General features: G+C 42.5%; 1 protein-coding gene across 2 annotated transcripts in view; it reads right to left on the reverse strand.

Moving 5' to 3' along the window:
* Positions 1-26622, reverse strand: part of lrfn1 (leucine rich repeat and fibronectin type III domain containing 1) — a 393123-nt gene that overhangs the window by 269259 nt on the left and 97242 nt on the right. For both annotated transcript variants that reach the window (XM_088345470.1, XM_088345471.1), the window contains exon 2: positions 14030-14130. The gene's annotated coding sequence lies outside the window, so the exon portion shown is untranslated. The remainder of the gene's footprint in view (positions 1-14029; positions 14131-26622) is intronic.

Consider the following 26622-nt stretch of genomic DNA (forward strand, 5'->3'; position numbering starts at 1 on the left):
TAGCCAGCCCGAACCCGAAAGTAATGGTTAACATTTTTGGCCCGACCCAACCTTTGGGTTTGGCTCGGGTGTAGATCTTACTGTACCTATACCGCATGATTTAGGATCTTGTATAAATATTGTCACGTGCTTCTCCCCGTTCCGGCTCATCTCTAAAGAGCGGGATGAGGCTTTTTGCCGAAAAACAATGCTGACCATATGATGAGGGTGAGTCAGATCAGCTAAGGGTAACCATGGTAACTAGTACTATCTGTTTCATGTGGGGGAGCTAACCCATACCCAAAAAACTGGCCTTGGAGAGGGACAGGCACTGCCAGGTTGTACTTGCCCAAAACAACCCATACGACTGAGGCGGTGTCATGATTACTGAGGCGGGGCACCCGGATTGGCTTTTGTACTCCTTTTAAACCCCCACCTTCCTGACAACACTCGTCAGATCGTCTGCGAACCTACGCTACAGGCTAGGCAAGCTTTTGTGACTCTCTGACTCTATCCTGCCCCGTTTTCTGTCTGATTCCCGTGTCCGACCTCTTTTCCGGACCCGTTTATGTTTTTTCTCCTCCGCCCCGGCCATCGACCTGTTTTTTCTCGCACTCAACAATGCCTTCGCTCGACACGGAAGTGCCACTTCCACGTTCCTAGCTATCTGCTACCCGTGACCGACGATCATCGGATCGTGGATGCAAGTCCTCTTTTCTCTTCTAAACAAAACTGTGTAAACGAACGCAATTGGGTCCCTTCTCCGTACCTGGTCCGTGACACTGCCAGGTTGTATTTGCCCAAAACACACCAAAGAAGGTGGAACCCATACGACTGAGGCGGTGTCATGATTACTGAGGCGGGGCACCAGAGTTTGCTCCGTTGGCGCCAACAGCCATGGACCCTGATTGGCTGTTGTACTCCTTTTAAACCCCCACCTTCCTGACAACACTCGTCAGATCGTCTGCGAACCTACGCTACACGCTAGGCAAGCTTTATGACTCTCCGACTCTATCCTTCCCTGTTTTCTGTCTGATTCCCGTTGCCGACCTCTTTTCCGGACCCATTTATGTTTTTTCTCCTCCGCCCCGGCCATCGACCTGTTTTTTCTCGCTCTCAACAATGCCTTCGCTTGACACGGAAGTGCCATATAGCGCTTTTCAAGTCAAGACTTCCCAAAGCGCTTTACATTGTGCTTCACATTTCCCAATGCGACCGTGCAGCCATGTAAGGCGCTAACCTGCTTATTGGGGGTATTAGGGGTTCAGTGTCTTACCCAAGGACACTTCCACATGTAACTCGGAGGAGCCGGGATTCGAACTGCGATCTCTTGATCCCAAGGCGAGCGCTCTACCCCGAATGACAGTGAGAATCTTTTTATTCCCGTTTGGCAAAAGTTAACCGAAGGAGGCCACTCAGAAGTCACCCAACGCCCTGTAGCAAAACATTACCACTATAAAATAAATCTAGCAAGACAGCACGTTGTGTGAAGACGCTTATGACGCGCGGAAGGACAAAACCTTTTGATTTTTTGCTCCGTGAGGTCACTTCGTCATGTTTGCCCTTATTTATCACGACGCAAAAAAATTGACCGAAAAATGAACCCAAAAACGCAAATCGACAGAAGAAATACTCAAAAAATGCCACAAATAAAATACATCAACCAATCAACAACTAAAAAAGGAACGTAAAAAAGAAAATCGACTTAATATTAATTGAAAAACAGCTGACAAACCACAAAAAATGACCACAATTTATCTAAAAATGACCAATAAAAAACATGGATCCATCCATTATCTGCACCGCTTATCCACAGTAGGGTCGCGGGGGTGCTGGAGCCCATAAAAACGCATATCGACAGAAGAAATACTCAAAAAATGCCACAAATAAAAAACATCAACCAATCAACAACCAAAAAAGGAACCTAAAAACGAAAATCGACTTAATATTGATTGAAAAACAGCTGACAAACGACAAACCACAAAAAAATGACCAAAATTGATCTAAAAATGACCAATATCAAACATCCATCCATCCATTATCTGCACCGTTTATCCACAGTAGGGTCGCGGGGGTGCTGGAGCCCATAAAACACAAATCGACCTAAGAAATACTCAAAAAATGCCACAAATAAAAAAACATCAACCAATCAACAACCAAAAAAGGAACCAAAAAACAAAAATCGACTTAATATTAACTGAAAAACAGCTGACAAACGACAAACCACAAAAAAATGACCAAAATTGATCTAAAAATGACCAATAACAAACATCCATCCATCCATTATCTGCACCGCTTATCCACAGTAGGGTCGCGGGGGTGCTGGAGCCCAATAACAAATATAAAAACATAAATACCCTGAAAAACGATCAGAAAAAAAACTTAAAAAAGATAAAAAATGCTGACTAAAACAATTTTTTTTCTTTAAGACGGGGGCCACAAACTATAGCATGTTTAAGACCCGTGAACTAGAAAATGTATTCCAGAGTAATTTTCTACTTTTGGGGTCTGTAATCCTTGTGGTAATGAAATTACAGTTCAAATGAAGTAACTATAACTAACTAGTAGGATTATTGAGCCGAAAAAAATCCAGCCAAGACCGAGAACAATCTAAAAATGACCAAAAACAAACGTAAAAACATAAAACGACTGAAAAACAATTACAAAAACAACTCAAAAAGGACAAAAAAAACCCTGACTAAAACGACATCGAAAACAAAGATATTACTTTAGGGGTCGGTAATCCGGGGGTTAATGCAATTACTTTTTAAATAATGTAACTATAACCGTAACTAGTGCCATGGTGTCCAATTGGCCCCGCCCTTGTGGCGCCAGCTGCGGCTTGTTGACAGTTTGGCTTTTGTTCTATTTAAGCTCAGTGCTCTCAATCTCCCTTTGTTAGTCCGTCAATGAACCTCTGCACCGCAAGACATGGGTTTTGACTCTGTCCTGTTTCCTGTCCGGTATGGTTCCCGTTTATTTTGTCCTGTTTAATATCGGTTTCCAGATTTGTTCCCGTCTAATTTATTTTGATATCCTGTTATTATCAATCCTGTCTGTCCCGTCCTGTCCCATATCGACCCCATCTGTCTGATATCTGCTCGAGCAATTGGGATCGATCTCGTCAGCCTCTGGCTTCCTGTCACTCCACACCAGACTGCTGCCTAACATGACTCCCAATTTCCTGTAAAATAAAAGACTTGTGTGGGAAACGTCACGCATTTGGGTCCTGATCCAGATCCTATAATTGGTCCGAAGAAATCCAGCCCGACCCAGGCCAGTGGGTATTAAGGCCCGATTCAGCCAAAGCCAGTCCAATTCACTTAATATGAGGGACCAAGCTCAAATCAAACATAAATCGCCATATTATATTTGTGAGGATGAGGGAGGAAGAAGGGTGATTTTGGCCGACACCGTGCGCTCCCCTAGGTCTGACAGCGCTGCCCTATCTAGCGCACGCACCGACGAGCATGCATGCTGTGCCGCGTTGATCCTCCACAAAGAAAAAGAAACATAGAACAGTGACAGGTGGATAATGGGTATTAAAGCCTGAACCAGCCAAAGCCAGTCCATTTGAACTTAATATGAGGGACCAAGCTCAAATCAAACATAAATTGCCATATTATATTTGTGAGGATGAGGGAGGAAGAAGGGTGATTTGGGCCGTCACCGTGCGCTCCTCTAGGTCTGACAGCGCTGCCCTATCTAGCGCACGCACCGACAAGCATGCATGCTGTGCCGCATTGATCCTCCACAAAGAAAAAGAAACATGGAACAGTGACAGGTGGATAATGGGTATTAAAGCCCGAACCAGCCTAAGCCAGTCCATTTGAACTTAATATGAGGGACCAAGCTCAAATCAAACATAAATTGCCATATTATATTTGTGAGGATGAGGGAGGAAGAAGGGTGATTTTGGCCGACACCGTGCGCTCCTTTAGGTCTGACAGCGCTACCCTATCTAGCGCACGCACCGAGAAGCATGCATGCTGTGCCGCATTGATCCTCCACAAAGAAAAAGAAACATAGAACAGTGACAGGTGGATAATGGGTATTAAAGCCTGAACCAGCGCAAGCCAGTCCATTTGAACTTAATCTGAGGGACCAAGCTCAAATCAAACATAAATTGCCATATTATATTTTGGTGAGGATGAGGGAGGAAGAAGGGTGATTATGCATGCTGTGGCGCATTGATCCTCCACAAAAAAAAGAAACAAAGAATAATGACAGGTGGATAATTAAATAAAAAAGAAGTCACACTCTAATTGTAAAATACCACTATTTTCAGCCAAAAACTCGACATTTTATCGTCTCCGGCTGAGAGGTTTTGTTTGACGGCGACTCTGCCCCATTTTTCAAACTCGGGGCCCTTGGAGACCGATCCCCTCATCCCTTTTCCCCTTTCTTCGCCTGGCTGGTCGGGAACACACAGCGATCCCGGGCAGACGCGGCGAATAAGCGCCGCTCAAACGCGGTACTTTCCTCGCTGTTACCATGGAAACCAGCGCCGGCCCGGTCCCGGTGAATTCCATTTCGCACTTGACCCAGAAAAACCCAGTCGGAATTTGATCTTTCGTCTCTCGGCCGGGACAATGCAGGTGGTAGTGCAAGGACGTTAGCGTTAGCGGCTAGCGACCACGTGTACAAAACTAGTCAAAACAAAGTCAGGGTTAAAATAAATCAGGTTTAATGAGTCCATTACCACTAATGTATTGTAATCACAATACATTAGTGCAGGACTATTAGATTTAAAAGAAAGAAAGAAAGAAAAAGAGAGATAAAGAAAGAAAGAAACAGAGATAAAGAAAAAAAAGAGATAAAGAAAGAAAGAAAGAAAAAGATACAGAAAATAAGAAAAAAAAGGAAAGAAAGAAACAGATAAAGAAAGAAAGAAAGAAATAAAAAGATACAGAAAATAGGGAAAAAAAAGAAAGAAAAGGGAAAAAGAAGAAAAGAAAAAGATAGAAGAAAAAAAAAAGATAGAAGAAAGAAACAGATAGAAGAAAGAAACAGAAGAAAGAAAAAGAAAGAAACAGATAAAGAAAGAAAAAGAAAGAAACAGATAAAAGAAAAAAAGAAACAGATAAAAGAAAAAAAGAAACAGATAAAAGAAAAAAAGAAACAGATAAAAGAAAAAGAAACAGATAAAGAGAGAAAGAAAGAGAGAAAGAAAGAAAGAGAAAGAAAGAAAGAAAGAAAGAAAAAAAGAGGGATGAATTAAGAAAGAAAGAAAGAAAAAGATACAGAAAATAAGAAAAAAAGAAAAAAGGAAAGGAAAGAAAAAAAAAGAAAAAGAAAGAAGACAGAAAAAGAAAAAAAGAAAAGAAAAAGAAAAAAATAAATAAAAAGAAAAAGAAAGAAAGAAAAACGAAAAGAAAATGAGGGAGAAAGAGATAAAATAAATACAAGTACACTGGCTTTGGCAACATCAAGTTGACATATTTCAACCTGCAGCGTGTTTTTCTCTCGCGCTTCTCTGAATGTTGTCTCACGGGCCAGATTCAATCCCTGAGCGGGCCTGATCCGGCCCGCGGGCCGCCTGTTTGACACCTGTGCATTAGAAATACTGGACTTTACAAAAATAGTACTAGTAGTACTTAGTCACCGTCAATCCAGTAAAAAATAATCCAGCTTCTAAAGCCTTTAGTAGGAACTGTCAGGACCAGAACGGAGACAGGACAAGTTTTATTGGAAGAAAGGGAAATTGTTGCGCTCACGATCCAGTGATTGCGGGACGCGGGAAGCAGGTCGCTCGGATACTTGGATTATGCTCCGAATGCGGAAGTGGATCTTCCGTGGCGAACGATGGCGGTGTCGAGGCCTGAAAAACGGGTCAGTAGCCGGGACAGGACAGCAAAAACGTGGTCAGAAGCGAGTCGTAAGCCAGAAAAGGGGAGAAGACGTGGTCGGGGAGGAAAAGAGGTCAAAAGCCGGGACGGGAGAGTAAATGTGGTCGGGATCAAAAACAGGACAGCTGGGAGTCGAAAAGGCTTGCCTAATGTTAAGTGAGGTTTGCAGACGGACTGACAAAATGGGACAAACAGGACTGGGTACAAGTACTGATAGGGAGCCATTTAAAAAAATGCATTATTCAGGAATAAATACTCTTTGTTTTGTAAGACTCCATGTTACCGTTTTGCTGTTTTGTTTTTCACCAAAGCAAAATGCAAATATACCCCCGCAGTGCATTATTTTATCTTATCCCAAGATGAATGGTACACAAATTAGCACAGGGAAATTGTCGTCACTTTGGAAAGTCTTGGAGAGAGACTTTGAGGAGTTCATTATCAGCGAGGATCAAGTTTTCATTACCGAGCCGGTGCAATAAGAGTATATAGGCTCCAAAGAGTTCCGGTCATTTCTTCTTCGTGTACTCCGAACCTCTGGGACTTCATTAGAGTGTTCAAATAGGTCGGCCGCATCCCATTATGCCAGGACCGGCCTTTATATTCATTCTCCTCAACACTGATGGATCTTTGGCATCATGACCACGCAAACCGCCTCGCTCGCTTTGTATTTATTTGCTTTCGAACCGGCTAACGCGCAAAACCTGCACTTTGTGACATAATGTCCGCAATAAGCTTTTAGTGGCCACCGGGGGAAACGGTGTAGGTGGGAGGACTGCTACAGGAAAAGACAGACAGCTAGGTAACGAGCTGGCAATGTTCCCTGTAATTTTCCTTACGGGTCTGAGCGTTCACAGAAAGTCGGTGAGCAACTCTTGAAACAACAGTGAGCAACGGCAATCCCAAGTGTGGCAACTAAGTCATTATCAAACACAGCTGGTGTACCGGCTCCTCCCATGGGCGTGCCAGATGGCCAAAACTTGACATCACGTTACATTTTGCCGAGTTTCCGGCAATGCAAAATTATTTTTCTCTTTTGAATGAATTGACTCATGTACTATTGCAAATGTTGTACAATTCTTTCACAAGATATCCATTTCTTTTTATTTCCTGATATATTTTGTGGCATAATAGTAACATTTTTGGGGGCTTATTGAGTCGGTTGTAAGATACAGAACTGTATTTAATCACATTTTTTAGTGGACGTACAATGTTGGCAACAAGATTCACATGATATCATTGGAAATTATTTGAATGCAACACAAACTTTTTCTCCTTTTTTCTGTTTTTTTCTACTTTTTGTAAATTCCTTTAAAAAAAAAATCTCATTGTGTAAATTTTTTCCGAGCTGTTACTTTTTTCTTTTTGTTCTCTATTTACCGTTTCCCTACATTTATTTTTCTTTTTTTTTTTTTTTAGCTTTTTTCTATTTTTTTCTCTTCCTTTTGTTTCTTTTTTTCTCAGCTTTTCACTATTTTTGTATTTTTTTCTTTTTTCTTCTATCTTCTCCTTCCTTTAAGTCATTTTGTGCATAATTTTACCTCATATTTGGTCATGTTGGGATTAAAGAAGCAAAAACAACCTGAAGAGCCATTTAGGACCCGGAAGAGCCGGTTCATTTTAGAGAGCCGAGCCGAAGAAGCCGGTTCCCGAAAAACTCTACTAACTTTACTCAACTTCGTTCTACTTCGACTCGACTTCAAAATACCGCATTTAGGATACAACGTCAGGGGAACCAGTGTATTTTTACCTTCATGCACTGTAACTTTGTCTTAAGTCGCTTCTTAACTAGCAATTTCGAGCCCTGATTTTTGTGCGCTGGCTAGATTTTCTTTTGCGCTGATAATGTGCGAGCAGTGCGCCATTGCGCACGTGCGCAGCTTAGAGGTAACACTGCTGGCTAGGTAATTTGTTGGTATTTAGGAGGTCTAGCTTATTTAAGCTCATTCTAGCTAAAACAACTATAGTTGCTAACTTTAAATTGTGCTTATTGACAGACTGACATATTTTCTTCATTTTAGTTCCTTCTTTACGTATAAGCTTAGTTGCTAGGTTATGCTAGTGAAGGATTTTCTACATGTTACTATGAAGGATTTAATACGATTAAATACAAGTTACATTTATTGAGTGCAATAAAGATTTTCACTGAGTGGGCTTCAAACTAAATATGAATAAAATGACTAAATGTTGTGCAGGCTTGGGGAGTAACGGAATACACGGAACGGCAAAAATGATGTTGGCAAGCTGTTTGGATTTGTTTTCATTTGGTTTCTGTCACATTTTGTGTTAGTTTTGCCAGAGATCAAAGAGTTCAAAGCCAGGAGAGAAAGCTTACCACGTGTTGTGAGTCATTTTATTCATATTTAGTTTCTTTTGTCTTTTATTAGCATATTTGGTATTAGAATAATCCAAAAGTAATTAAAAGTAATCAAGTTAAAGTAACCCTACCAAACCCTGGGAACAATACATATTCAAAAAGCTGGCTTGCCACATTTGGACCCACAGCCCTACCGGAATCAACTAGTGGAACCGGAATTATCCAAATTCAGTTGTGCTAACAAGATACGATATTTGAGAAGAAATGTTGTATCGGGACACCCCTACCAGAGCTAGCCAAGACGTAGAAGAAGATACCAGGAGCCATTTCTTGGTGCCAGCCTACAAGAAGATGTGGTTGCTTGGAACGATACATATTCAAACATCTGGCTTGACACATTTGGACCCCACAGCCCTACCGGAATCAACTAGAGGAACCCGAATTATCCCAATTCAGTTGTGCTAACAAGATACAATATATGAGAAGAAATCTGGTATCGAGACACCCCTACATACACTAGCCAAGACATAGAGAAAGATGCTATAGGCTATTTTTTAGTGCCAGCCTTCAAGAAGATGTGGTCGCTTGGAACGATACATATTCAAACATCAACATCAATATCGGTGATTCTAATCACCTGGATCGTTATCAAGCTCTCACAAAGCCTGCTAATAAGCTAAAAATTGGCGTCAACTGTGTTGGAATAGAGAAACCTCCAAAACATGCAGGACCTGCGGCTCTCCAGGACTGGGTTAGCCACCACTAAACTAGAGGAACCCGAATTATCCAAATTCAGTTGTGCTAACAAGATACGATATATGAGAAGAAATCTGGTATCGAGACACCCCTACGTACACTAGCCAAGACATAGAGGAAGATGTTATAGGCTATTTTTTAGTGCCAGCCTACAAGAAGATGTGGTCGCTTGGAACGATAAATATTCAAACATCTGGCTTGCCACATTTGGACCCACAGCCCTACCGGAATCAACTAGAGCAGGGGTGGCTAACCCAGTCCTGGAGAGCCACATGTCCTGCATGTTTTGGAGGTTTTTCTGCTCCGATATTGGTGATTCCAATCACCTGGATCATTATCAAGCTCTCACAAAGCCTGCTAATAAGCTAAAAATTGGCGTCAACTGTGTTGGAGTAGAGAAACCTCCAAAACATGCAGGACCTGCGGCTCTCCAGGACCGGGTTAGCCACCGCTGAACTAGAGGAACCCGAATTATCCAAATTCAGTTATGCTAACAAGGTACGAGATTTGGGTCACCCTTACGAGTGCTAGCCAAGACTTAGAGGAAGATGCTAGGAGCTCTTTCTTGGTACTAGCCTGCGAGTAGAGGTGATCGCTCGGAACGATACATATTCAACAAGCCGGCTTGCCACATTTGGACCCACGGCCCAACCAGAATCAACTTGAGGAACCCAAATGATCCAAATTCAGTTGTGCTAACAATATACAATATATGAAAATAAATCTGCTATAGAGACACCCCTACGAACACTAGCCAAGACATAGAGGAAGATGCTATAAGCTATTTTTTAGTGCCAGCCTCCAAGAAGATGTGGTCGCTTGGAACGATACATAATCAAACATCTGGCCTACCACATTTGGACCCACAGCTCAACCAGAATAAACTATAGGAACACAAATTATCCAAATTCAGTTGTGCTAACAGGATACGATATTTGAGAAGAAATGTGGTATTGGGTCACCTCTACGAATGCTAGTCAAGACTTAGAGGAAGATGCTAGGAGCTCTCTTTTGGTACCAGCCTACGAGTAGAGGTGATCGCTCGGAACGATACATATTCAACAAGCTGGCTTGCCACTCTTCGACCAAGAGCTCAACCGGAATCTACTTGAGGAACCCGAATCATCCAAATTCAGTTGTGCTGACAAGATACGATAGTTGAGAAGAAATGTGGAATCGGGACACCCCTACCAGAGCTAGCCAAGACGTAGAGGAAGATGCCAGGAGCTATTTCTTGGTGCCAGCCAATGAGTAGAGGGGATCTCTCGGAACAATACATATTCAAAAAGCTGGCTTGCCACATTTGGACCCACAGCCCACCAGGAATTAACTAGAGGAACCTGAATTATCCAAACACAGTTGTACTAACAAGATACGATATTTGAGAAAGAAAATGTGTTATCGGGACACCGCTAGAAGCTATTTCCTGATGCCAGCCTACGAGTAAAGGTGATAGCTTGAAACGATACATATTCAACTGCATGGTTTGTTCACCCGGCTAAGCAGGGTCTCGGGTGCAGTCGGTGGGGGGCGGGGGTGACATTCCTGGTGGTTTCACCTATTTCACCCGCATTTTAACACACTGCGTGGGGATTAGAGCATAGCCGCGGTCTGGTGCTCTAACCTTTGGCTTGCCTCTATCTTATTTTCGGCTAGGAAAAAAACAGAATCACTCCAAATACAGAAGAGAATTGAGCCTCTCTATCCACTTCTTTAACCCTCTAATAACAAGATGGACTAAGAAGGCTACTACTTGTTTGGACATCACAAAATCGTATATCAGAGCCTTGAATGCTACCCGGCTGAATTTCAATGGAAAACACAATGTTTTTAGTCATGTGTAAATGTATGTGAATCGGTTTGAATTTCTTACATTCCTGCATGAATTTACAATAAAATATGATCTAATTTCTGTCCATTTTACACAGACGGGAACATAGTTTCTAAAACCACCCAAAGGTTTAGAGCAGGGTTTCAAACTCAACGCCAAAGTTAGGGTCAGGGTGTGGTAAGGGTGTATGGTCAGGGTGAGGTAAGGCTGTATGGGGTTACAACTCAGAATTTGATGTGGCATAGAATACACTTCCATTAAAAAAATGTGTTTTTTTGATTGTGAATCTATGAAGGTGAATAGGATTTATTGAAAAAGTGTCACGGTTGCCACGGCGCCCAATTGGTTCAAGCCGTGTGGCGCCAAGTTCTGTCATGGTTGCCACGGCGCCCAATTGGCCCCGCCCATGGACACCGGCTGAAACGCGTTGACAGATTGCTCCTTGGGAGTACTTTGAGCCGTTAGTTGTCAGAGCGTCTGCAAGACTCCTGTTAAACTATGTGTGAAATGACTAGTTCAAAATGCCTAGTATTTATTGAAAAAGTGTCACGGTTGCCATGGCGCCCAATTGGTTCCAGCCGTGTGGCGCCATGTTCTGTCATGGTTGCCACGGCGCCCAATTGGCCCCGCCCATGGACACCGGCTGAAACGCGTTGACAGATTGCTCCTTGGGAGTACTTTGAGCCGTTAGTTGTCAGAGCGTCTGCAAGACTCCTGTTAAACTATGTGTGAAATGACTAGTTCAAAATGCCTAGTATTTATTGAAAAATTGTCACGGTTGCCATGGCGCCCAATTGGTTCCAGCCGTGTGGCGCCAGGTTCTGTCATGGTTGCCACGGCGCCCAATTGGCCCCGCCCATGGACACCGGCTGAAACGCGTTGACAGATTGCTCCTTGGGAGCACTTTGAGCCGTTAGTTGTCAGAGCGTCTGCAAGACTCCTGTTAAACTATGTGTGAAATGCCTAGTTCAAAATGCCTAGTATTTATTGAAAAAGTGTCACGGTTGCCATGGCGCCCAATTGGTTCCAGCCGTGTGGCGCCAGGTTCTGTCATGGTTGCCACGGCGCCCAATTGGCACCGCCCATGGACACCGGCTGAAACGCGTTGACAGATTGCTCCTTGGGAGTACTTTGAGCCGTTAGTTGTCAGAGCATCTCCAAGACTCCTGTTAAACTATGTGTGAAATGCCTAGTTCAGTGAATTTGCCTGTGTTTGATCCAGTTTTATTTTTGGCCTGATCTGTTTGATTTCAACAACTCTTTTGTTCGGATTTCAATCCATTTCCGCGACCATCGATTCCCGGATTGAGTGTGCGCGCATTCCTCCTCTCCCTAGTAAACTTTGAGTACGTTACGCGATTGGGTTCTCCATTCCTGTTTCCTGTCCTGGTTCATGACAAAAAGTAATGTACGCCATGGTTCGCTGTTAACGCTAAGCTAATGGTGCGCTGATGCTAAGCGGGCACTTTCTCCAATTTTTACTAGTCAATAGGTGACCAAACCCCCTAATTACAACATGCCATAATGCTGAGTGCCCAGCGAGGAGGCAATGAGTATCAATGTTGTAAGTCTTGAACCTGTGACCTCCCAGGAGGCGGCCAACCCTGAGGCCACCAAGCTGGTGCTAGCACCACGCAATTGCTACACTAACATCAAGCTAACGTTGAGATTATCTGTGTCGACCTTTCTGTAAGTTTGGAGAACGTTTGTGTGGGGAGAGTTTAATATATTTTCTCTACGCGAAGGCGCATGTCTAATGCTTACCTAATCCTAAGCTAACAAAGACCTGACACTACGCTAACGCTAAGCTAATGTTAAGTTACTACTGAGGTTTTATTGGTAGACATTTGTTTTGGTGTGCGTGGAAAACGTTTGTGTGACGTTAGATTGTGTTTGTTTTGTATGTTTATTGTTCTCAAAAGTTAGCAGTTCATGTTAAGCTAATGTCGAGCTAACACTAAGTGGCTCATAATAGGGCTTTCTGTTATCTAACGCTTGGGAAGATATTTGTCTCTAAGTATGGAGAATGTTTGTGTAGAGTATGTTTGTGTTGATTTTGTATATTTAATGCACCGTATTTTCCGCACTATAAGGCGCACCTTCAATGAATGATATATTTTAAATATTTTTCCATACATAAGGCGCACCGCATTATAAGGTGCTACAGTAGAGGCTGTAGTTACGTTATGCAACCTTTAGATGGTGCCGCGCTAAAGGGAATGTCAACAAAACAGTCAGATAGGTCAGTCAAACTTTATTAATAGATAACAAACAAGCTTACCACAACTCCATTCACTCCCAAAATGAATAAACAGCTGTTTTATTATTTTCTCTGAGGTAAAGCATTTCCGTGACACATCTTTAACATCTTTGAACAACGGCAAGGCATAACATTTTACTTTTCCTCCATTTAGTCAATACGCAGAAAAACATCTGATACTGTTATGGTAATCCAAACGTTAGTGCAATCAAAATATAGTGACACTCGTAATGTGCAAAAATAATAACAAGTGCAAAACGATAACAATAAAGCAATAACATAAGAACTGTAAAATGTAAAACGTAAACACACAAAAGAAAAACAAAGCTCACTCTATCAGCTCCTCATCTACGTATCCCTCGAATTCTTTTTCTGCAGTGTACGAATTGCTGCTGCTCTATTTCCGTGTTCTACTGCGTGACTGATTGCCTTGAGTTTAAACTCACAAACAAATAAAAGAGAATCGTTGTTTAATATTTCCCAGTATGCACAGCACACTTCTTCTACGCGAAAAATGGAGTCGGTGGCTGCTTACCGTAAGTTGCGAGACCTGTCGTGGCTCAATATCGATCCCTATATAAGGCGCACCGGATTATAAGGCGCATAGTCAGCTTTTAAAAAAAAAAAACAGATTTTAGGTGCGCCTTATAGTGCGGAAAATACGGTACTCAAAGTCAGATGAGGTGTTTTTTTCCTGCTACTTCTAATCATAGAAACCAGTGTTATCTGTTTCATGTGGGGGAGCAAACCCCAACCCCCAAAAAATGTCTGGTGAGGTCTCGGCAAGGCAAGACTGTACTTGCCCAAGACACACCACGTGATGGATGAAGAAAAGCTCCAATAAAAGCGTTCCACAGTTCTTAAATATATATTTTTACATAAGAAGATAAGATCTAAAAAAACAACAACAAACAAAAACAATAAGAAATTAGAACATCGATCTTTAATAGAAAAAAACAGATCATGAAAAAAAAGATTGAGGAAATTAAATGTGTGAGTGGAACAATCTTAACAAAATTGGCTAATAGCCAGAAACTCACTCAGTTACGTGGAGGGTGCATCCATTGTCTCGTCAGCTTCAGTTCAACAGTGATGACCATCTCCTTCCCCAACCAGGAAGACCCTTGATCCACGTTTCAATCTAGGCAAAATAATTTGCAGTTAGAAAGCAAAAATGATTCGAATCAGCTGATTTCTTGAATAGTATAGTCACTGCCATGGGTCAAACAAAGCAGAAGCCAGCATATCCAATTGCATAGCGAACGTAAGTACATCGATTTCAAAAGTTAGCGTGCGAATTTTGAGCCCTGCTAAACTGATAAGCGCGGAGGTAGCATCCATATCAACCCCAGCAGGCCACACCAACATGGAACTTTGATATTAGGGCCTCAAACTACCACGGCACGGGCTACAAATGCCCCAGGAGCCGCAAGTTTGAGAACCTCGATTAGGAAGTTTCCAAAATTGAATGAGGATAGCACGCAAGTAATAACAGAATGGGTAGAACTCAGTAACTGAACCCTCAACCTAAGGCAGGGGTGTCAAACTCATTTAAGCTCGAGGGCCACACGATAAAACAAACATTCTCTCGGGGGCCGGACTAGTTGATTAGAGAGAAAGAAAAAAAAGATAGAAAGAAATAATAGAAAGATAGGGAGAGAATGGTAGAGAGGGTGGGGCAAAAACGAGAGAGAGAGAGAGAGAGAGCGTGAGAAACAGATAAAAACAGAAATAGTGAGAGAAAAAGAATGAAATCCAAAGAGAAATAGAAAGAGAAAAAGAGGAGAGAAGGAGAGAAAAGGGAAAGACAGAGGGGGAAACCAAGAGAGAGAGCAAGAAAAGGAAAAAATTGAGAGCAAAAGAAGGTAAAAAGACAGAGAGAAAGAGACAAAAAGGAACAAAGAAGGAGAAAAAAAGACAGAGTGAAAGAGAGAGTTAGAGGAAAATGGAGGAAGAGAGAGAGAGAAAGAGAGATTAGAGAGAGAGAAATACAAGTGCATGGTTTGTGAGAGGCACCAGGCTTCAAGTGGACCTATTTCAACCTACAGCTCTCTTTATCTTGCGCTTCTCTGACCGTTGTCTTGCGGGCCGGATCCAATCCCCTAGCGGGCCTCATCCGGCCCGCGGGCCGCCTCTTTGACACCTGTGACCTAAGGAGACTCAAAGAGCATATGAAACTGATAAGGGCTATATGACCCAAAATCTAAAACCTGGTTTCCCAAGATTATAATCGATTTTAAAGAACAAACCATACCCAATATATGATCATTTAAGGAAAGCTTTAGTCGTAAAAACATAATTGAAATAAAAATAATTGATTTAAATCAATTTTAATGTAAAATTGATACCAAATACTTGTGTAAAAACTACCTATCATAGCTTGTGGTTAACTTTAATGCCATTGTAAATAACATGAATGAATAATTGAATTTCAAATGAACTGGGAAAGAATAAGTAACAGAAAACCTTCCCAAGGAGACTTGAACTATTTAAATAATTTGGGTTTAACCCTAACCCAAAAATTAAGTCTCATTTGTTTACGATTGTAATCGATTTTGAAAAAGAAACCCCAACCAATAAAGGTTTTCAAATACAGTTTTGTCATGAACCGCTACAGGAGAAGAATAGAATAGAATAGAATATACCTTTATTGTCATTGTTACAAAATGGGTTAACATATTGTGACAACGAAATCGGGCATGACACTCAAGTTTTACACATTCACAGTGAGGTATGAGCCAAGAAGATAGAGGAACAGAGAAGATAAGGTTATAAAACAAGGGGGATAAGGCTATAGTTATAACATACATGGTATTTACACAAGAAATGTTGGCATGTGGGATGTTAAATACAGTGTTATCGTGATTCCGTTGGTATCGTAAGGGTTGTGCAATATTGCATTTGGTGCAAAGTCATCATAGTGCAAAAAAAATAGGTGCAAACATAGACAACATGAAGAACCCAAATGCGTGACGTTTCTCACACAAGCCTTTTATTTTACGGGAAAGGGGCAGTCATGCACGTTGGGCAGAAGTCTGGTGTGGAATGACAGGAAGCCAGAGGCCGACGAGATCAATACAGATTTCCCGACTAGATATCGGACAGATGGGGTCGATACTGGACAGGACGGGAGAGACAGGATTGATATCAAAACAGGATATCGAATTTAAACAGGACAAACAAGACGGGAATGATACTGGAGATCAATAATTAACAGGACAAAAATAGGTGGGAACGATAGCGGGCAGGAAACACAGACGGGAAACCGGACGGAGTCAAAACCCACGTTTTGCGGGGCAGAGGTTCGTTGACGGACTAACAATAATAATAATAATAATAATAATTTCCTTGTATTGTCATTCTGTGTAACAATGTACACAGAACGAAATGTCGATTGCACCTGACCCGTTGTAGCGAGCCGATGCAGCCGCAGCCAACAGAGGGCGCCGCCGACCACTTTTTAAGTCTTAGGAATGACTCGGCCGGGGCGCGAACCACCGACCTCCCAGTCTCAAAGCGGGCGCCTTACCATCTAGGCTACTGAGCTGGTGAAAGGGTAAGTGAGAGCACTGAGCTTAAACATAAGGGAAGCCAATCTGTCAACGAGCCGCAGCTGGCGCCACACAGGCAGAGCCAATTGGGCGCCATGGCAACCGTGACAAGTTTTACAAAATAAAATTGCATTTGTGAACACTTCAGATAGGAACAACTGGTTCTAATTATTTTCCAGTTTATAGTTCCCGATAATAGCTTGTGCAGAAAAAAACCCCATATGCCTAGTTTGTGACCAACTTGAATGGCATAATAAATAACTTGTTTGCCATATATGCATGAATATTGAACTAAAGGGGGAGGAATAAGTAACCAAACACTCTGCCTAAAAAGACTCAAAGACCAATTAAAACCAAAAAGAGCTAAATCGCCATGAATTAAATCTTGATTTAATTACGATTGTGATCCATTTTAAAGAAAAAAAAAACACCCAATAGATGTTTCTTCTAAGAAAATGTATTAATTAAAAAAAATACATCCTGTATGGCAAGCGTAACTGATTTAAAATCAGTCATAGCGCAAAGCTAACAGTAGTAGCGTGATTAAGAAAATGTCTGTGTCATGATTACCTCTCCTTTGGCGCTAACTGCCCTAAACGCTGACTGGCTCCCTGTCACTTTTCAAACCCCCGTCTTTCTGTCACCAGTTGTCAGTCCATCAGCGAACATCAGCTTATGCTAGGCAAGCTTTTTCGACCCTGACTCCCTCCTGTTTTTGCTCCCGTCTGTTTCCCGGCTTCGACCCATTTTCCGATCTCGACTCCGCTTTTTGGCTCTCCTATCCCGGCTACTGACCTGTTTTTTTCCTGCTCCAGACACCGCCATCGCTCGCCACGGAAATACCACTTCCGCGTCTGAGCATACCTGACCACCCGCGACCAGCGATCTCCGGCTCGTGTGTACTATTCTTTCCCTTCTTTCCAATAAAACTCGCAAGTGGATCCTGTCCCCGTTCTGGTCCTGACAGTCTGCTCATATTTTGTGACTAAATTAATTAAAAATATAAAATGAAATTAAATGATCTGCATTTATATAGCGCTTTTCAAGTCAAGACTTCCCAAAGGGCTTTACAGTGTGCTTCACATTTCCCAATAGAGGCCGTGCAGCCATGTAAGGCGCTAACCTGCATTTTGGGGGTATTATTCAGTGTCTTACCCAAGGACACTTCGACATGTAACACGGAGGAGCCGGGATTCGAACTGCGATCACCTGATCCCAAGACGAGCGCTCTACCTCCTGAGCCACTGCCGCCCCAAATAGGGGAAGGAATAAGTAAACCCTCTACCTAAGGAGACTCAAAGAGCAATTGCATCCAATTAGTGCAACATGGGCCACAATTTAAATCTCGATTTTATCAGGATTCTAGTACAAATATATCAAATTAATTCCATCATATACAGCATTTCTAGTAGCTCTGATGCAGCCACTTTTCAAAATATTGCAAAAATGATGACAGTTCCAACTCCAAAAAACTAAAGAACAACCACAACGCATCCCAGCAGACACAACCCAACATTCCAAATCCCCCATCGCTCCATTCTCTATGAATGTCAAAGAAACGAAACACCGCCACCCATTTCATTTTTCTCGCATTAAAAAAAAAGGTGAAGAAATTGCAAAACTCAAGTCCATCCCCGAAGCAGTAACTTTACAAGGTCTCTGCATAAAAGACGCTAGCAACCTCTTTCAAATCCCACGTTGCTAGCTCCTGCAAAAAAAATAGAAAATAAAATACTGGATCTTCTATTTCAGCCCTGATGCAGCAATTTCACATGATCTGCGTGCGAAAAAGGCTCATTATAAATAAGAGTGCATAGTTGCAGGCAAAATAAACAAGCTAGCACACGACACCTGACCTAAATACATAAGGCGCAGCATTAGAAGACACGAGAGTTACACATTTTCACATTGCAAGTCAAATTGAGTAATTTTATCATAATTGTGTCAAAGGCTGTTGAACCCCATATCATTAGTTGCCTAATTACTTCTAACCGTTTGGAATTTCTGATGAATGAAAGACAAGAATGCAGTTTCACGTGACTAAAATCGTGATCATTTTAAGCGAGTAAGCTTAAGAAACAGTGAGTCTGGAAAGGAAGAGAAAAGTGAAAGATAAGGATGGTAGATGGCTGGTTAGCGGCAGTGCATTCAGGACGAGATGGGCAGAGTATTTTGAGGAGTTGCTAAATGTGGTGGATGGGAGAGAAGTGAGAGTCGAGGCGATCGATGGTTTGGAGAGAATGCCCGTGTTGGGTGATTTAAATGTGAAGCCTGTGGAAACATGGGAGGTGCAAGAGGCAGTGAAAGAAATGAAAGGGGGAAGGCGCCTGGGTTGGATGGTTGTACTTCTGAATGCCTGAAAAAAAGGTATGATCGACTGGTTAGTACGCTTGTTGAGTGTGCTTTTTAAGTGGTGTGGTTCCGGTTGATTGGTGTAGTGGATGTTTGGTGCCATTGTACAAGGGTAAAGGTGATAAGTATGAATGTAGCAAATCGAGAGGTATCAGTTTGTAAGCTGGGTAAGCTGTATGGAAGAGTCTTGATTAAGAGAGTGAGAGAAAGAAGGAATGAGGTGGCTGATGATGCTAACTTTTCAAGTAGAATACGAAAATGCTAGTTTTTGACATAGGAGTGTTTTTTTTGGCGCTAAACAATTAGTTGTTGAGTTGGAAGAAAAGGTCACCTGTTTTTAGCATTAGAGATAATTAAGCTAGTTTTTTGTAACACTTGTCGCGCAATGTAGCATGATACATTCTAGTACAGGGGCAGAGGTGGGTAGAGTCGCCAAAAATTATTACTCAAGTAAAAGTACTGTTACTTCAGAATGATATTACTTAAGTAGAAGTAAAAGTATTCGTCCAAATACTTGAGCAGGGTTGGGTAGGGTTACTTTAACTGGATTACTTTTAATTACTCCAATACCAAATATGCTAATAAAAGACAAAATAAACTAAATATGAATAAAATGACTCAATTTTGTGCAGGCTTGGGGAGTAACGGAATACATGGAACGGCAAAAATGATGTTGGCAAGCCGTTTGGATTTATTTTCATTTTGTTTCTGTTGACTTTTATTTTAGTTTTGCCAGAGATCAAAGAGATCAAAGCCAGGAGAGAAAGCTTACCACGTGTTGTGAGTCATCATTTTATTCATATTTAGTTTATTTTGTCTTTTAATAGCATATTTGGTATTGGAATAATCCAAAAGTAATTAAAAGTAATCAAGTTAAAGTAACCCTACCCAACCCTGGTGAAAATATTACTCAAGTACTGAGTAAAAGCAACGTCTATTTATTGATTTTTTTAAACAACCAATCAGATCATCAAACGATCAAAGTCCATCCAATCAACCAAAAACACATTTAAAAGTAAATTGAAATAATCAACGTTAATTTAAGTGCTTTAATAGACAATACATAAAAACAGTATAAGACAAAAAAATAAATTAAGCACATGTAGTACCAAGAATCAGCTTTAAAGCACTAGTACTTATCTTAACAGGCTCTGCAAGAAGAAGCACCATTTATCATCTGGTGTAGATAGATAGAGTAGCTACAAAAGATAGGGAGAGAGAGAGATGGATAATGTATTCATCCCCGTAGGGAATCTCACACTTCCAGCACTATTCCTTATGTTGAAAATAAAATAATAATAAAACAAAATAAATAGAATACAGAAATACCCAATATAACTTGTTGATATAGTGTATTTAAATACTGCTACATGAAATACACACTGAAACAAAAATAGGGTGATACGCAAATATGGTGGTGGGGTTTGATGTGGGCTTTTACTCCCCGGGTGGAGTTAAAGAGCCTCATGGCATGAGGAAGAATTGATCTCCTCAGTCTGTCCGTGGAACAAGACTGACATCAGTCTGTCGCTGAAGCTGCGTTTCTGTTTGGAGATGATGCTGTGTAGTGGATGTGATGAATTGTCCATGATTGACCGCAGCTTTTTCAGTGCCCGTCTCTCAGCTACAGTTGTCAGTCTGTCCAGCTCTCTGCCCACAACAGAGCCCGCTTTCCTCACCAGTTTATAAAGACGAGAGGCATCCTTCTTCTTAGCGCTGCCTCCCCCAACACGCTGCCAAGACAGTCTCATAGAAAAGTTGCAGGAGCTTTTTGCAGATGTTGAAGGACGCCAGCCTTCTGAAGAAGTACAGTCGGCTTTGTCCTTTCCTGCATAGAGCTTCTGTGTTGGCAGTCCAGTCCAGTTTATTGTCCAGCTGCACACCCAGGTATGTTTAGGTCTGGACAAATTCTACGCATTCTCTTTTGATAGTTACAGGAACCTGGTAAGTTCTAGTTCTCCTGAAGTCCACCACCATCTCCCTGGTCTTGGTCAGGCGACATTCAGAACATTAGAATAGGCACACAAACAGAACATTCACTGATATGCCGCATCTTATAGAAAGTATCTTCACAAAAACTCAGAAAAAAGTACCAAGTTGTTAAGTAACCTGTGCACCAGAAGGCCTTCAGTCTGCAGTGATTCGTAACTGCCGGATTTCAAATAATCTTTGTCCAAAATGAACTGAGAGCTAATTCTGCGTCGTAGCATCCCTGTAGGCGACACGAGGGGACAATTCCGCTAGAATCAATAAGGGATGTGCACCACCATTATAGCAAGTCAGCAAAAAAATAACATAAAAGTTGGCAGCCAGTGCAGTTTTTTTCTTGATATTAAGAAGTATTAAGCGCCCGGCTGCCGTAAAATAAAACGGTCAATGTCAGAAAGATCTAGCGAGAGCGGCTTAAAAGGACTTTGCCCTGACTACAATGATCCGACAAGCTTTAACGCTGACAGCCGAGCTCCGATATCAGTACAGCGGGAGAAAGCAGTACTTAATGTAATAGATTTTACGATGATATCGCTCTCCGGGCATGAAATGGGCCGACTGCATTCCGCCTTGATGACCTTCACTTCCTTTGCCGGGCCTAAGCGAGCCGCTTAGCATGAAAGCTGGTGCGCTGCCGGCCCCCAACGAGCAGCATATGGACTCATTAGCATGGACGATTAGACCACCAGGTTAAGTGTCTCGTCCTAGAGGACCAGAAGCCGTCACCCTCGAGGGGGAGGAATGAGTAAGGCCCCGTGTGACGGATCATGTTTCCGACATAGCCTGCTAAATGGGACGCGTGGTTGACGAATGGTACAGTTGACCGAACATGTTCAGGTTTTAGCTATGTGCATGAAATTGGAATTGAATGACGTCATGTCAGTAGAGCTCAGTGTTCGTAAAAACCATTGGGTAAAATAATGCAATTTAGGTCAGGGGATATATCACAGGTCTTAAACTCACGGCCCGCGGGCCACATCCGGCCCGGCGAACAATTATATCCGGCCCATAAAAACCTTTTACATACATCTACTATAATGGCCGGCAAGGTTCGGTAGGGTTACTTTAACTTGATTACTTTTGGATGACTCAAATACGCTAATAAAAGACAAAATAAACTAAATATGAATACAATTATGACTCGCAACACATGGTAAACTCTCTCCTGGCTTTGATCTCTGGCAAAACTAACATAAAATGCGAGCGAAACAAAATGAAAAGAAATCCAAACAGCTTGCCAACATCATTTTTTGCCATTCCATGTATTCCGTTACTCCAAGCCTGCACAAAAGTGAAAACATAATCCATTATCTGCACTGCTTATCCTCAGTAGGGTCACGGGGGTGCTGGAGCTCATCCCAGTTATCTTCGGACAGTGGGCAGGGGACACCCTCAACTGGTTGCCAGCCAGTGTCATGATTACTGATGCGAGTCATCCGTGCCCGCTGCTTTGGTGCCAACTGCCTCGGACGCCGATTGGCTTCCTGTCACTTGTTATACCCCCGTCTTCCTGTCGCCGGTTGTCAGGCAGTCTGCCAACATCAGCTTACGCTAGGCAAGCCTTTTCGACCCCGACTCTCTCTTGTTCTCATCTGTTTCCCGGCTCCTACCTTTTCTGATCTCGACTACCATTTTGCTCCCCGTCCCGGCTACTGATCTGTTTTTATTTCCGGTCTAGACACTGCCATCGCTCGCCAAGGAAATACCACTTCCGCATCTGAGCAACCTGCTCCCCGCAACCAGCGATCTACGGATCGTGTGTACCATCCTTCCCTTCTTCCCAATAAAACTAAGAGAAACGCACGCAAGTGGGTCCTGTCTCCGTTCTGGTCCTGACAGCCAGTCACACGGAGCAGGAACGCTACGAAATTACCTAATTTGTGTAAAATGACCTCCAAAAACTAGGTCATGTTACAAAAGATAACTTTAAACTGGATCCTTTCCCTTTGAGAAACACAAAAGGTTGTGTCATGTTGTACAAAAAAAAAGGAAAAAACGTTGGATTGAATTTATACATGCCATGATTACCTATTGAGAGCACCTGCGACTGCTTGATTGGCGCCCTCTTTTTAAGCCCCCCGTCTTCCAAGAAGAAGCCGTCAGATCGTTATGCGAACTGTTGCCACCAGCTCAGTAAGCCTTTTCGGACTCTGTTCCTGCCCTGCTTTTCTCTGCATGATTTCTCGTTGCCAACCTGTTTCCGGACCTGACTTCGCCCCGTTCTGCCTGCCTGTTACCTGACCTGTTTTGCCCCGTTACCTGCCTGCCTCCTGTTGCCGACCTCGTTTCCGAACTTTGCTCTCCAGTCCCGGCCAACGACTTGTAATTCCCGCCTGTCTCCGATCCGCCTCGCTAGGCACGGAGGTGCCACTTCCGCATCGCCCGCTCCCCTTTGTCCAACAGCCATCAGATCGTGGAAGCAAGCCCTGCTCTCCCTATTTATTAATAAAAACTCAGAAAACGAGCGCTATTGGGTCCTGTGTCCGTTTCTGGTCTGTGACAATACGAGGACTGTACCATCTTGTCCTCCTCGTTTTGGGTTATTTTTGTATTTTTCGTGTGAATTTTTAACACGCTATGTGAAAATCAAAGCAGGTCACACATGATACAACACTAACTGACAGTATTTCATTGGGTTGTGCAATTAACTGGAGAGCCTTCATAGTTCATTTGACCTGATCAATTTTAGTTTAATAAAAAAAAAAAAAAAACACACACACACTCACAAACAAACCCAATATGTCCTGGCTTGGCAGCAGTGTTCCCTCTAAGCTGCGCGTGTGCGTGATTGCGCACTGCTCGCACAAGAAAATCTAGCCAGCGCACAAAAATGAGGGCTCAAAATTACTAATTAAGAAGCGACTTGAGTAAAAGTTACAGTGCATGAAGGTAAAAATACACGGGTTCCCCTGACGTTGTGTCCTAAATGGGGTTTCTTTGAAGTCGAGTCGAAGTACAACGAAGTTGAGTAAAGTTAGTAGAGCTTGTTGAGAACCGGCTTCTTCGGCTCGGCTCACTAAAAGGAACCGGCTCTTTAAGTTGTTTTTCTTTCTTTAGTCCCAACATGACCAAATATTATGTAAAATGATGTACAAAATGGCTTAAAGGAAGGAGGGAATAGAACAAAAACAAAAAAATACCAAAATGAAAAAGTAGTGAAAGCTGAGAAAAAAAAACAAAAAGAAGAGGAAAAAAAGAAGGAACAATTTTGAAAAAAGCCAGAAAAAAAGAAAAGAAAGAAATGTAGGAAAAAAAAGTAAATAGAGAACCAAAAGAAAAAAGTAACAGCTCGGAAAAAATAAACAATGATCTTTTTTTAAAGGTATTTAAAAAAAAAGCGGCACAGTTCTGAGGTCGTGGGAACTTCCTGCGTGGGTTCAAATCCAGCTCCCGGCCTTACTGTGCGGAGTTTGTATGTTCTCCCCGTGCTTGCATGGGTTTCCTCCGGGCACTCCGATTTGCTTCCACATTCCAAAGACATGCATTTCAGGTGAATTGGCCGGTCCAAATTGTCCCTAGGTGTCACTGAGCGAGTGAGTTGTCTGTCCCCGTGTGCCCTGCGATTGGCCGGCAACCAGTTCAGGGTGTCCCCTGCCCACTGCCCGATGATTGCTGGGATGGGCTCCAGCACCCCGCGACCCTACTGAGGATAAGCGGCGCAGCTGATGAGATGAGAGATGAGATGAGAAAAAAAACACGGAAAAAAGAAGAAAACGTTTGTGTTGCATTCAAATAATTTCCAGATATATCAGGTAAATCTTGTTGCCAACATTGTACTTCCACTAAAAAATGTGATTAAGTACAGTTCTGTAGCTTACAACCGACTAAATAAGCCCCCAAAAATGTTAATATTATGCGACCAAATATGTCAGGAAATAAAAAGAAATGGATATCTTGTCAAAGAATTGTAAGAACAAACGACGTTTGTAGGCCGTACACCTTTGCAATAGTACATGAGTCAATTCATTCAAAAGAGAAAAATAAATTTGCATTGCCGGAAACTCAGCAAAATGTAACTTGATGTCAAGTTTTGGACATATTTGATAATGATTTAGTTGCCACACTTGGGATTGCTGTTGCTCACTGTTGTTTCAAGTGTTGCTCACCGACTTGTGTAAACGCTCAGACCCGTAAGGAAAATTGGCAGTGAAAACAAAGTAGCTGGGATCAGCCCAGTGAGTGTAGAGACCTCCACGAGCTAGCACTGAGGCTATTACCCCAGTTTCCCTTAGACAAATAGCTCGGTTTACTCCACAGCTTTCGCTCAAATGATCTAAAAGCCGAAAAACCAAAAAGTTCCATCTTCCTCCCCCTAGAGGAAGGCCAAGCAAAGGACACGTCCCCTTGGAACAGTCATGCACTCGGTGCGACGCATTGACGGGCGAGAGGTCAATTCCGCCCTCGCTTCCGCCCCTTTTGTTTTCCCTTTTATATCCTCCAAAAGGTTTGAGAGTAATTTTAAGGACAGGAGAAGGTTGCATCACCATTTTCTGTGTGTGGAGTGTCTTGCTGGTTCATTGCTCACAAAAGGTGACGCTCTGCTGGAAAAGGTAATATGAGGCTAACAATTCCCCCGTTGGGTGTCGGTCACCGGTGAGAAGGTAGAGGCAAGCACCGTGCCGTAACACAAAATGGAGACTCACCAGCTTTAAAACCTATCCACAATGGTAGAAGTGTTTTTGTAGGATATTTATGTTTGAAAGTACTTCGACCGAATTCCTTAAAAACAACCTGACACACATCAGGAAGATTCGGTTTTCCTAGCTCAAATTTCCTCAATTGGTACCAGAACGTAGGGACATTTGCTAGCAACAGCGGAGTGGGTGACGCCACACGCTAGGCCAAAAGTTGGACGTCCCTGCAGCAGAGGGAAATCTTTGTGCCCAGGGTTACACCACCTCCTGTTCACGTATATAGCGAATCCACCTCCTCTCCGCATTCCGCAGGCTTTTTGTATCTGTCCTAACAGCGCTGAAGCCGGGTAGCTCCACGTTAGCTTCCGGGATGCTAGACGTGAGCCACATTTCCGTAAAACACAGCAAACTGCACTCCCTGTACGCTTGATATTTTATACCAGCACAGCCAGTTCATTGTCGGTCTTATTTGGTAGAGAGTTCACATTTTTCATGATTACGGATGGTACAGAAGGCTTATAACGCCGCTAGCCGCTTAGCCTTTACCTTAGCTCCGGCTCTGCAGCCATGATAGGGCCCCCTCATCACGCCGGCACGAGAATTCTTCAGGGCAAGGAGTTGATTCCTCGAATAAACGCGTTTTGTGCGTTAAAACCCATGATCATAAGATAGAAAGTAATCCAAAGTGTAGTTGTCAAACGGGACGAAAAACTCCGAAGATAGAAGCAGACAATTAAAACAATTAATCACCAAAAGAGTGAAATAACACAGAGCTGCTGTAGAGGCTGCCACTCGTGGCTTCTATGATGCTCACGTTAAATTAATTTACAATTTTTTTTTCATAAAATGCATCCCTCAGTGGGATTTGCTGCGTTCTGATCGATTTAATTGAGATCATTGTAAGATAAAATGACTACGTCCTCAGAAAATTAGTCTACCATAAATTCCGGACTATAAGCCGCTACTTTTTTCCCCTAACTTTCAACCCTGCGGCTTATTCAGTGATGCGGCCAATTTATGTAATGTTTCTAACGGCCGCTAGCGGCGCTCGAGTGTTGCTACCATTAACTGCCCTGTCAAAGCTATATTTTTATCATTAAAGCTTTG

Source organism: Urocampus carinirostris, chromosome 10 (assembly GCF_059441175.1).
Source record: "Urocampus carinirostris isolate Australia breed hairy pipefish chromosome 10, RoL_Ucar_1.0, whole genome shotgun sequence".
Lineage (NCBI taxonomy): Eukaryota > Metazoa > Chordata > Actinopteri > Syngnathiformes > Syngnathidae > Urocampus > Urocampus carinirostris.